Consider the following 12,480-nt stretch of genomic DNA (forward strand, 5'->3'; position numbering starts at 1 on the left):
GTAAACATAGAAATCGTCAATGTAGTTCACGTTCTGAAGATCGGCAGCAGCGTGAATCTGGCAGTTTCATTTTATGTTGATTATCTTGAAGTTTTTATAATATTTTTGGCTGACTTGCCAAATATATAGCCTAGAAGTATTGACCTATTTTAAAACTAGAATGGTTCACTACTTCTTCACTATATATATATATGTGTGTGTGTGTGTGTATGCAATTATATTGTATATATATATGTATATATATATATATATATATATATATATATATATATATATATATATATATGGGTGTGTGTTTGTTTTGGGGATGTCTGTGTATATACATGTATATGTGTGTATATATGCAATTATATTGTGTGTATATATATATATGTAGATATACATATAGTATACATATTTACGTACATTTATGTATACATGTATGTGTAGATATGTATATATGCGTACATGTGTATGTATAGATTTATACACATGTTTATATGTATGCATACATATATTATACATATTCATGTGCGCTACATATATATACTATACCTTTTATATATAATTATATGCATATGTGTATGCTCATATATCCGTATATATGTGCAGGAGTATATATATGTATACATACATGTACATACATACATATATATATACATGTATGCATATGTATATATGTATATGTATATTATACTTACACATATCGTTGAATTATGTATGTATGTATGTATGTATGTATGTATGTATGTATGTATGTAATTATATATAGCTGGAGAGAAAGAGACAAATGAAATGGGAGGGATGGGAGAAATATAAGTATATATTCATATGTATATATAGACACACGTATGTATAAATTGATAAATATATATGATTTTCCGTGTTGCTACATTTATAAGAAAGTGTGTATATTTCTGTGTATATTTTATGTTTAAATAACTGCAAAAATCTCATGTCTAATGCTTATTTCCTGTACACATGTATGACATAAATATGTGTACATATATATATATATATATATATATATATATATTCAAAACAAATATATAACGTTTTCAAATAAAAAAAAGGGTACACACATACATCTACAATTACGTACAAAATACACAAGCTTTCCCTTTGACAATGGCGGCAAAGATCTCATTTGATATTTTTCTATACTTTTATTTTTTGTCATTGTTTTACTGGTAAACGCCGTTTAGCATTCGATTAAAGTAAAATATTATATCCCATATATATATATATATATATATATATATATATATATATATATATATATATATATATATATATTCTAATAAATTATATGTTAGCTTTCTTTTGTCTTGATAGACTATGGATACCCACTGTAAGGGTTTCATGCACGTGAATTTTTTGTGGCAACAGTTGCGTAATCGTCAACCATACATCTTCTGAGCCGGCGTTGTTAAACACCAGTGGCAAGTGGAGGTTCAGGACGACTCCGAAATAAACGGAGAGCACATACAGCACCTAGAATTCCCAAATGGTCACCCATTTGATACTAATCAGGTTAAACGTTGCTTCACTCCGGTGATCTGACGAGAACCGGTGTGTCAACGTGATTATGCAGTATACGTAACATTTTCAAATAAATCTCTGGAAATGACGTTCGAGAGCTGGCAAAATTATATATATGAACATTTACAAAAAAAAAAAAAAAACGCGATGAATAAAATTTCAGAAATTAGATAATAAAATGGCGAACGTTTAGTATTTACATGGAATTCGGTTTTAAAACTTACTTCAATTCTATTTAACATAATCAGGTAATACTTATTTTTGTTTTCAATCAAGAGTGTTTTAGAGAGTTGGATTTTCTCCGCATTAAAAAATGGCCCTCGTGGGAAGGCAAGTAAGTAAGACACAATATATATAAAGATATATATATAATATATATGTATAATATATATACACAGGGTGACCCCAAAAAGACGGGCCCCGAGTACACTTTACAAATTAGAGTTGGGGCCCGTATAATATATATTATATATTTTATATAATATATATATATATATATGTATAATATATATAATTTATATGATATAAATATATTATATACATAATATAAATAATATACACAATATAAATAAATTATATACATATATACTACAAAATAAAAATATAATATATATACATATAAGATGTAATGTATATAATTTCAATATATTATATATATATAATATAAATATATTATATATATAATCTATATATATAATATGTATAAAATAAATATATATATAATATAAATATATATAATTTATATATGTAGTATGAATAATATAATTATGATATAGATATTATAAACTTAATATGTATAATATAAATACACTATATATAAAATAAATACACTATGTATAATATACATATGTATGTGTGTGTTTTACAGAAAATCAAAAAAAAATATCTGTACTATCGATTGTGATTAATGTCTGGTCGCCTATATCGAACTCTCTTTAACCTTTGGAAATGGCCTTGGGAACTGAAGAAAGTTCGACATACGCATAATAAACTGGTCCCCTTTTGTGTTGGATTTGATGTTTTTGTGATTTTCTGTAATATAAATATAAATAAATATTACGCGCTCTCATACTGATATTTTCTTTATAATCGAACACTTTGCAGGGGTTCCCCCCTCCCAAACTTTAAACAGATATACATATGCACACACACACACACACACACACACACACACACACATATATATATATACACACACACATAAATACATGCATATTAATTAATCATATATATATATATATATATATATATATATATATATATATATATATATATATATGTGTGTGTGTGTGTGTGAAAGTATTTACCGGTCCGTACTTCAATCTTTTCCAGTTACATTCTGGGAGTTATCTCCCCTCCATACATTATTGACATTTAACCTTTGGACACAGGTTTATTGTTTCAGAAGACGATGCAGCAAATTTCCAACTGGAGTTTCCTGAAGAGTGAGAGAGAGGGAGTGCGTGCGTGTATGTATGCGCGTGTGTAAAGAAAGCAAAAAAAAACGAAAGCAAAGGAACTGTTGATTTTTTTTTTAAATCACAATAAACTAAAAATAAGAAATGACTTTATTTCTGCGAATATTGAAAATGAATGTGTGTGATCTTGAAAAAAAAAAAGCAAGAAAAATAAATGTAAAAAACTAATACAAGCAATGACTATTATAAAATATCGATCATTCTCTGGAATGTTCCTTCAATGTTGTTTAAAAATAAAAGAAGGAAACAGAAAAAAAATACACTTTGGGATCGTTTTTTCTTCTTCTTCTTCTTCTTCTTCTTCTTCTTATTATTATTATTATTATTATTATTATTATTATTATTATTATTATCATATTTTAATTATTTTTAATCTACTAATAAGCAGGAAATTTCTCTGCTTGTTTGGCCGTTTGTTTGTGATTTGTTTATTCTTTGCTTTTTGGGGGGGGAAGGTTGTTTTTTTGTTTTGTTTTTTAGGGGGAGATAATTACATGAATAACTTTCGGCGTCAAGTATTGATGATGAACTGATACTGAACATTCAAATATTTATTTGTACAAAATATTTTTAAAATGGATCAAACACTCGAAAAAAAAAGTAAAAATACTGACAGAAATCCGATGAATAAATATCACCGTTAAATTTATTGGGTGGATTTCTCTCAGTATTTTTATCTTATTTTATTTTATTTATTTTTACACAGGAATCACCACTTATCAAGGCCCGGAGGCCACTCGAGGATAAGAGTTAATGGCTATACATTAGTCAATGTGATTATAGCGTAGTAAATATAAGTAGCGGGAATTTTGTAAATTGGATTACTTAGGGGGACGGTTTATCGAGAACTTGTTTACGTTGGGCTTGTAAACAGTCAGATTGTAGCCAGCTGGAAAGCAGGCAATCGGAAGAGAGTTCCACGTGCGTGCAGTTCTAAGAAAGAAGCTTTGTTCATGGAATCTACGTTTAGGTTTAGGCACATATAAAGAGTGTGGGAAATTATTGATAGTGGTTTGGGCTAGACGAGTGTTTTTCGTGAAAGATTGGCGAGGGGGGCATAGATTGGAGCTCAGACGAGCACTTACCATGAAAATAACGATAAAGCAGATACAGGCTCGCAACGTCTCTTCTGTGGGAAAGAGGTTGCAGGGAAGAGAAAAGTGAATCTCCCACTAAACTACGAAGTCTATTTTGAACTCTGTCAAGGCAGGATAAGCTGTTTCTAGCAGCTAATACACAGATGTGGCAACAGTACTCCATCGTTGGCTGTATCTGGCTTTTATATAGGTAGAGAATTGCATCAGGAGTGAGATATCTACTGGGGCGGTAGAAGGATCCCACTATTTTTCTAGCGTCCTTGGCAATGGATTTGATACATGTGTTCCGTTTCAGGTCAGGAATAAAGGTCAAGCCCAGAAGCTTGTCAAAACATGAAGCATACCCAAGACGAGAGCCATTCATTTCAACCGATGCCAGCGTAGATGGTGTAGAGATAGAAGTTTGGTTTTAAGTGCATTAAAAGTAACCAGCCCCTCTTTTCCCATTGTACCACATGCTGAAGGACTGAGGAGAGAAAACCAGAGAGAACTTGGTCGTTTACGGTCTTTGATGTGCTTCCATAGATTGTAGTTTTTTTACCGCTTCTCTGGATTCTAAAGGAAAGAGCATTAAGGCGCCATCTTTGTTTTCGTTTTTAACTGAAGCGCTCAGCACTACTTGCGTTTCACACTTGAAACACACTTTAAAATAAGTTAAAACACCAAAAAATATAAAAGAAGGGTAACTTATCTTGCCTTTCGTAACAATTATTTGTTACATATTTTTATTAGAACTTTTTCAGATGAGTAATTTGCATGTTTTATTTATTTATTTGCGGACTCTTATCCTCATCTTCATAGATAACAGTCCGCAGATAAATAAATAAAATTATTTGTTATAGATTTGTTGCTTTGCCATTTTTTCGTATTTCGGTCTATTCTAAAACAAATCCACAAAATTGCGTTTGAACAAATTAGACACAAAGCCATTCTACATCCTTTGTCACCATGACTAGAAAATGTCTATTCGGCTCCTAACAAGAATCATCGATCACCTTAATACCACATTTACTCCAGGGGCCGTTCAACTTAAAATTCCCAAAATTATGCTAAAATTTTTATTGAAGTTTATGTACAATCATTTCATTGGCGAGAATCGTGGAGTGAAAAAATAAAGAATGAAAACATTGGTTAGTAATACCCTTCCAACCCTTTCTAAACAATAGATTGCCTACTGTTTTCCGGTTCATTTTGAACCGAAAACAAGCAGTCAAATCTCTACATTGGAATGCTATCTAAAAAAAGAAAAGAAAAGAAAACCGGGGTTGAACAGTTTGGAGAGTGAGTAATGTCTTTCCAAGGTGAATGCTATTTGTGAACGGCCGGGCACGAAAAAGGTTTTTTAAATGGGAGTGGGCATCTTAGAGGCTTCCTATATGGAGAAGAGAAGGGACTAGCAAAGAGTCTAGAAACTGATTCGAAGAGAAGGGATCCGATAGGGTCATGAACCACGTGCGCCACGCTCAGGCAGGTAACATATACTCACACTTCATTTCTCTTCCTACACACAAGCTCACTACTTGTATCCACCTTTTTTTTTTTTCAAAAATCATGGAACATTTGATCTTGACCTTCAGCTAGTGCTTAAAGAACATGATCAGATCCTGATCAGCAAAAGACTACACACCAGACGCCACATCACTATTCGCGCTGTGGCCAGGAGAGTGAGAAACACCATTCATCCCTCCCTGTCCCAGATACTTTTAGCAGGTGAGGATGCTCCGGATTGATACGAGTCGGTACCTCGTTGATATACCCATAGTATCGCGAGAAAGACCATTCGTCTCTCCCTGGTTCACGACGGCCAGCGTTATCGATTACTCGGGATGCAAAATGTATGCAGTGTATAAATAATTTAACTTTCTATCATCATTTGTTAAGCCTTTAATACAAGTATTAAGGGAAATTAAACACCTATAAATGTCAAATGCAGGCATAACGGTAAATCAGGGAGTATTCTAACAACCGGAAGTCGTGAATGTTGTTAATCGCTAGCTGATCGCCTAATGCCTAATTTTTTTTCATATATATTCTTTTGGGAAATCTATATTTAACTATATGCAAGGTAGTTTCAAGAATACATTACACAATATGGTTGAATAAATTCCATGGGAGTACGCTTAGTTTTTTTTTTTTTTTTTTTTTTTTTTGTAAATTATCATTTATCGGACGAGGGTGCTTCGGATTGATACGAGCCGTCACCTGTCGTTGACATATGTATAGTATCACCGGAATTCGCGGCATTCGAAAAAAGACGTGTTCAGATGTTTCTTTTGCTAGTCTGTCGCAGCGGAGACACTCAAGGAGGGGGGGTCTACTATTCCGGAACAGTGTTGTACGGCATTGATGGGCAACGCATTTCAAGCCAATCGCTGGGTCAGAGAGAATTTAGAGCTGTTGAAATGACTCAAATCAGTCACCCAACTCCATTTGGGGCGCATATTCTCTTCTAACCGTCCGACGAGTGGATCATCCGCAAACCCCTCTTACTAATTTCATATGGAATTTTTTTCTAGAATTCAAAGAAATGTTACTCGACCTTTAAAGCTCTGTGAACGCGGCTTGGAATTCTCTGAAAAACTGCGTATTACTCCTCGGCCTCCAACGACCCTCGACTAAAAGAATTCGATTGAAATCCCAAAAGACACTATCGACCTCATATTTCACGCAGATTCCTACGTCAAAGTTAAATTAGGAAGGTCAGTCTCTCGGTATCTCGATGACACATTAAATGCATCTCTAAGCCTCCCTCATATGTATATTGAATACTGACCTGTCTTCGAGCCTAATTCCGCTATCTGTCCCAAAGAAGAGAGAACAGGTGGCGCTGCTGTGACTTTTAGGTTTTTTATGCAGGCAACAGAATCGGTAGGAGAGCAAAGACGTAAGTGGCATCCTTTAAGGAATTTCCTCCATAGCAAAGAGGTAACCTACGCTTCAACCTTTGATTGTACTTCCGACTAATTTCTCTCGAGATGGAGGCACGATACGAAGCACACACCAAGGATTGGAACTGGGTAATCTTTTCAGCTGAAAGGCACCCAACCGTAGTCCAACTGACTTGCTACAGTTGAGTTTTGCCCCGGTGATCCTATCGTAACCAGTGAGCGCCTTTGTCATCAGATGCAGAGCAGGGACGACGCCCTGACGCATCAACCGGGAGATACCGACGGATTTGAAGCGTTTACCGTTAGCCTGTACCACTGCCGTCACGCGCATTACAGTAGGGAGGTCTGATGGTCTGTAAAACAGATGCTAGGAAGCGATGATTGGCGGTGTCGAAAGCTTTGCATTGATCTAAGTTGATCATCGCGATTTCCATGTTTTTATCCTAATATATATATATATATATATATATATATATATATATATATATATATATATATATATATATATATATACAAACTATTTATTTAAAAACTGTATGTGACATATTTTGGAGACATACACTGGTTTCATTGAGGTGCATTGACGTTTTAAATGCCATTAAAAATCGATCAAATCATCAGCGACTAACGAAGTGAAAACAAATTGAATAAATTTCCCGGTGAAAAAAAAAAAATATATATATATATAGCAGTCCTGGCATTGCCCGGTCGTTAAATACGCTATAATATGATATTTTAATTAATGCATTCATATTTATTATTATTATATTATATTGTAATAATTTTAAAAGTTTTAAAAAGATTAACTCGTGCACCACCGACAATCGAAACCAGAAAGTTTATCTTACAAATTTCTTTTTCCTTTGACGTTAATGCCTGAACTGTGAAGACATGTTTGCTGCAAGGTTCAAAAATTAAAACATGAACAAATAGTAATTTATTTATTTCGGACTATTATTCTCATCTGTATTAGTTGTTTCTATGACGTTTCGACCAACTATTCCTCTGGCCTTCGTCAGGTGATATATATATATATATATATATATATATATATATATATATATATATATATATATATATATATATATAGCTTTGACTAAAAAAAATGCAAAAATAAAAATAAAGAATGCACTTTTAATTCCCGGAAGGAAAAAGTATTAACTTTAACCTATCGCAAACTTAGCACTTACATAATCTGATTTCTAAAAATTTTATAATGACAAAAGAGAATTCGTTTATATAAGGATGAAAGAAAGAAAAAAAAAAGCATTAACTAAAATTGTTAAATATAAATAGACTTAGCACTTGCATAAGCCGATTTCGCAAAAGTCTTCAATTTTAAAACAGAATTTAACTACATAAGGACGAAAAGAGAAAAGTTGAACTAAAATTTTGTAAATAGAAAACGAGGATCATCAGCCTCTTACCATGTAGCTGTTTCGGAGATTTAAAAACAGGACATCTGTTAAATACATGGCTCTCCAGTGGATAATAGCACTTTCTCAATAAAAAAAAATGTAAAATAATACAGTTACTATTTTACTAATATATGAAAAAAATATAGATAAATAAAATATAAAAATATACAAAGATAAACTATTAATAAGTAAGAAAAAATAAACAGCTAAACTATTATTAAGTATACATATATATATATATATATATATATATATATATATATATATATATATATATATATATATATATATATATATATATATAATGAAAATCTTGATGTTGAAAATATTCATTTTTTTTTTAAACCTTTATAAACCTATAAGGAAGGTATACAAATTTTAAATATTCGACAAGGAGTGAAAATAAAACAAGAAAAACTTTATTCCATGGAGTTTCAGAGAGTAAAATCTGCTCATTAGAGGGAACAGAGGGAAGCTTTTTGCAAAATATTCAATGAATTTCGCAGGTTAATGTATCACGAGAATCAAGCAATACATACATACATACATACATATATATATATATATATATATATATATATATATATATATATATATATATATATATATATATATATATATATATATATATATCGAGCCAGAAATGTCTCCTGATGCGGGGTTCGAATCGTTCGACTGGTATTAATCGTAACACCCTGCACTGAAGATTCCCGAAAGGATGAAACATTAGTGTCTGTAGGTATTTAACTATTATAGTAAAAAAAATAATTATGACAGCCCCTTTAAGAAATTCGTTTCTTATCGTTGAGCACTTTCAGTTGAATTAAAGTCGGTCAATTTAGCTCTTATGCATAGATCATCGTATAACGATTAGATCACTCTCTGACTGACGTAAATTAACATTTAAAATTAAAATGTTTAAATTCAACGTTATTTCACGCGGTTAATGGTAGCCGAATGGATTAGGTCTTCGCTAATCGAGCCAGAGATGTCTCGTGTTGCGGGGTTCAAATCGTTCGACTGGTATTAATCGTGACACTCTGCACTGAAGATTCCCGAAAGGATGAAACATTAGTGTCTGTAGGTATTTAATTATTATAGTAAAAAAATAATTATATATATATATATATATATATATATATATATATTCGGGATAGCCTCGTATGGTACGATACTGTATGAGTATAAACCTAGGAAGAAATGAGGTCAACTTTTACAATTGACTATGCTGATAATCTAGAAGATGAGGAATCTTCGTTAATCTGATTTTATGTGAATGTTGTACGAGCGTGATAAAGTTTACAACAATTGGATTTATGAAATAATAATCTTAATTGCGTGCTCACAACTTTCTTCGTTCATTCACTCTATTGTTGTCATGGAAATTCAAAGGTAGACTAATAGTGGCCGCGGTCAAATCCGGGCAGGTTTGGACAAGCCTGGCCAACTTTGCAATATAACAAATTGATTTACCGCTTGTAGTTGACTTGAAACTTAGAAAATATTGAGCCACGGTTGTCATCATAGAAATTCTTAGGGTTATTTTAGCTAGTAGTTTGAACCAAAACAAAATGTCCGTCCAATTTCTTGGGCTTGAAAATATGAGTTCATATGAAAGAAAATGTCTCTAGATTTGTTAGTTTTATAATTATTTCTTTATTTCGCCATATTAACTTGTTGCCTGGTCCCTGGCCATAGCCGAAACCACCACGGAGCGTTTTCGTCAACAAACTAAATCATGTTTTAAATAAATAATAATAATAGTGGCTATGGTCACTATTATTATTATTATCATTATATTATTACGCTTATCGCTCCGTCCGTTATCATGCTGTGCATCCCTAAAACAGGAAAGTGGAATATTTCCAAATAAACCTTGTCACCCTTGAAATATAAAACAAAAATTGGTGTCGCTGTTGAGACAAAGCTAATAAAAATGATTTGTCTTTCTTGGCCTTTTGGCTAAGATCAAAGTGTAGTATCTGTTCTTCAGGTGCTACATTTCAATTTCTTCTCTCTTAGTGGAAGAGGAATCCTTTATGACGAAGACAATTTTTTCTCCACGTTAAAAAACGACCCTGGTGTCTAAATCTGTCCCGTGGGGAGGCATCGTTAATAGGTACTATGTTTAATATAACAAAGTTTTAATATTAAAAAAGTAATTGAGAAAAGTTATTTCTGATTTAATTGCAAAATGCCCTGGAAATGTCACTTCTGATTAATTATAAAATGCCCTGGAAAATGTCCTTTCTGATTATTTTTTTGTTTACTTCCCTCCCCACAAGGGCAGAATTAGACATGAGGTCGGTTAAAAATTTAGAGGGAAACCAGCTCCCCAAAAGGGCACTCTGGTAAATAACAAAAATAAAAATTGTATCAGTAATGAAGGATTTCTCCTCCATTAACCAAGACCAAAAAAGGGGGTATTTAAGTCACTGGAATGCTGAAACTGATACTACACTCAGAAATTCGTGTTGAAGCAATGGTTGCCTAATCCCTAACCGTGTTAATGTTTTTATGTATTAGTTTCGAAAAGCTGCTGAAACAGTTTATGATTTAAACATTACTTTATTTCAAGTATATTTTAAGCAGTGGGTTACAGGATATGAAGTCAGTCTCGGAAATTACTCAAACCGTTTATGATTTAAAGATTACTTTATTTCATGTACATTTTTAACGGTGGGGTGGGGGGTATTAAATCAGTCCTGAAAATGGGTGAAACCGTTTACGCATTACACATTACTTTATTTAATGTGCATTTTTAACAGTAGGATGGGAGATAAAGAAGTCGGCTCCGGAAATGGCTGAAACAGTTTACGATTCATACATTACTTTATTTCATGTATATTTTCAACAGTGGGGTGGGTATTATAAGTCAGTTCCAGAAATGGCTGCAACCATTTACGTTTTAGAGATTACATTATTTCATGTATATTTTTCGCAGTGGGTTTGGGATATAAAGTCGGTCCCAGAAATGGCTGAAACAGTTTACTATTCAGATATTACATTATTCCAGGTATATTTTTAGCAGTGGGTTTGGGATATAAAGTCAGTCCCGGAAATGGGTGAAACAGTTTACGATTAAAACATTACATTATTTAATGTATATTTACAACAGTGGGGTGGCGGACATGAAGTCCCGGGATTGAATGAGATGTGCAAATATATACTATCAGAAATCATCGCCCAGTATTGAATGACATAGGTGGAAAACATATAGTAGCAAACTACCCAGCGTCGGCCGGGATTGAATGAGATCGGTGAACGATATATATTAGCAGAATATGCGGCGTCACTCGGGATTGGATCAGATCGTTGAAGCATATATATTATGAGAATACCCAGAATTGATTGATTTGTTTGTAATGAAATAATCAGCCCAGGCAATATATCAAAGTTATTATTTAAGTAAGAGGGAGCGACATATGGGGTTAAAGTTATGAAAATTATTGTTGAAATTAGTAACATATCCAGGATTATGAACGAAGATTTAATGTGAGTTAATCGAGTGTGTGGTTATAATAAAATAATCAGCCCAGGAAATATATCAAAGTAATTATGTAAGTAAGAGAGGGCGATAAGGATGGTTTAAATTATGAAAAATAATTGTCGAAATTAGTAACATATCCAAGAATTATGAAAAATGATATGTTAATTAATGCATTAGTCTGTTTGCCATGAAATAATAAGACCAGACAATATATCAAAGTTATTATTTTAGTAAGTGGGGCGATGATGTGGGTTAAAATGATGAAAAATGATTGTCGACATTAGTAACATATCCAAGAATTAAGAAAAAATGAATTGTGAGTTAATTGATAGTTGTGATTTTATTAAATAATCAGCCCAGACAATATATCAAAGTAATTTTTTAGTAAGAGAGGGTGATGAGGATGGTTTAAATTATAAAAAAATTATTGTCGAAATTAGTAACATATCCAAGAATTACGAAAAACGACGAAATGTGATTTAATTGATTGGTGTGCTTATAATAAAATAATTACCCTAGACAATATATCAGAGTTATTATATAAGTAACGGGAAAAGAGGTAAGGAGGGCGTAAATTATGAAAAATTA

General features: G+C 32.3%; 1 pseudogene; it reads left to right on the plus strand.

The window, feature by feature from the left end:
• Window positions 1-10,343: 10,343 nt before the first annotated feature.
• Window positions 10,344-10,459, plus strand: LOC145293477 (U2 spliceosomal RNA; annotated as a pseudogene).
• The last annotated feature ends 2,021 nt before the right edge of the window (window positions 10,460-12,480 follow it).

The sequence above is a fragment of the Euprymna scolopes genome, chromosome 14, assembly GCF_053919585.1.
Source record: "Euprymna scolopes isolate OS-2025 chromosome 14, ASM5391958v1, whole genome shotgun sequence".
Lineage (NCBI taxonomy): Eukaryota > Metazoa > Mollusca > Cephalopoda > Sepiida > Sepiolidae > Euprymna > Euprymna scolopes.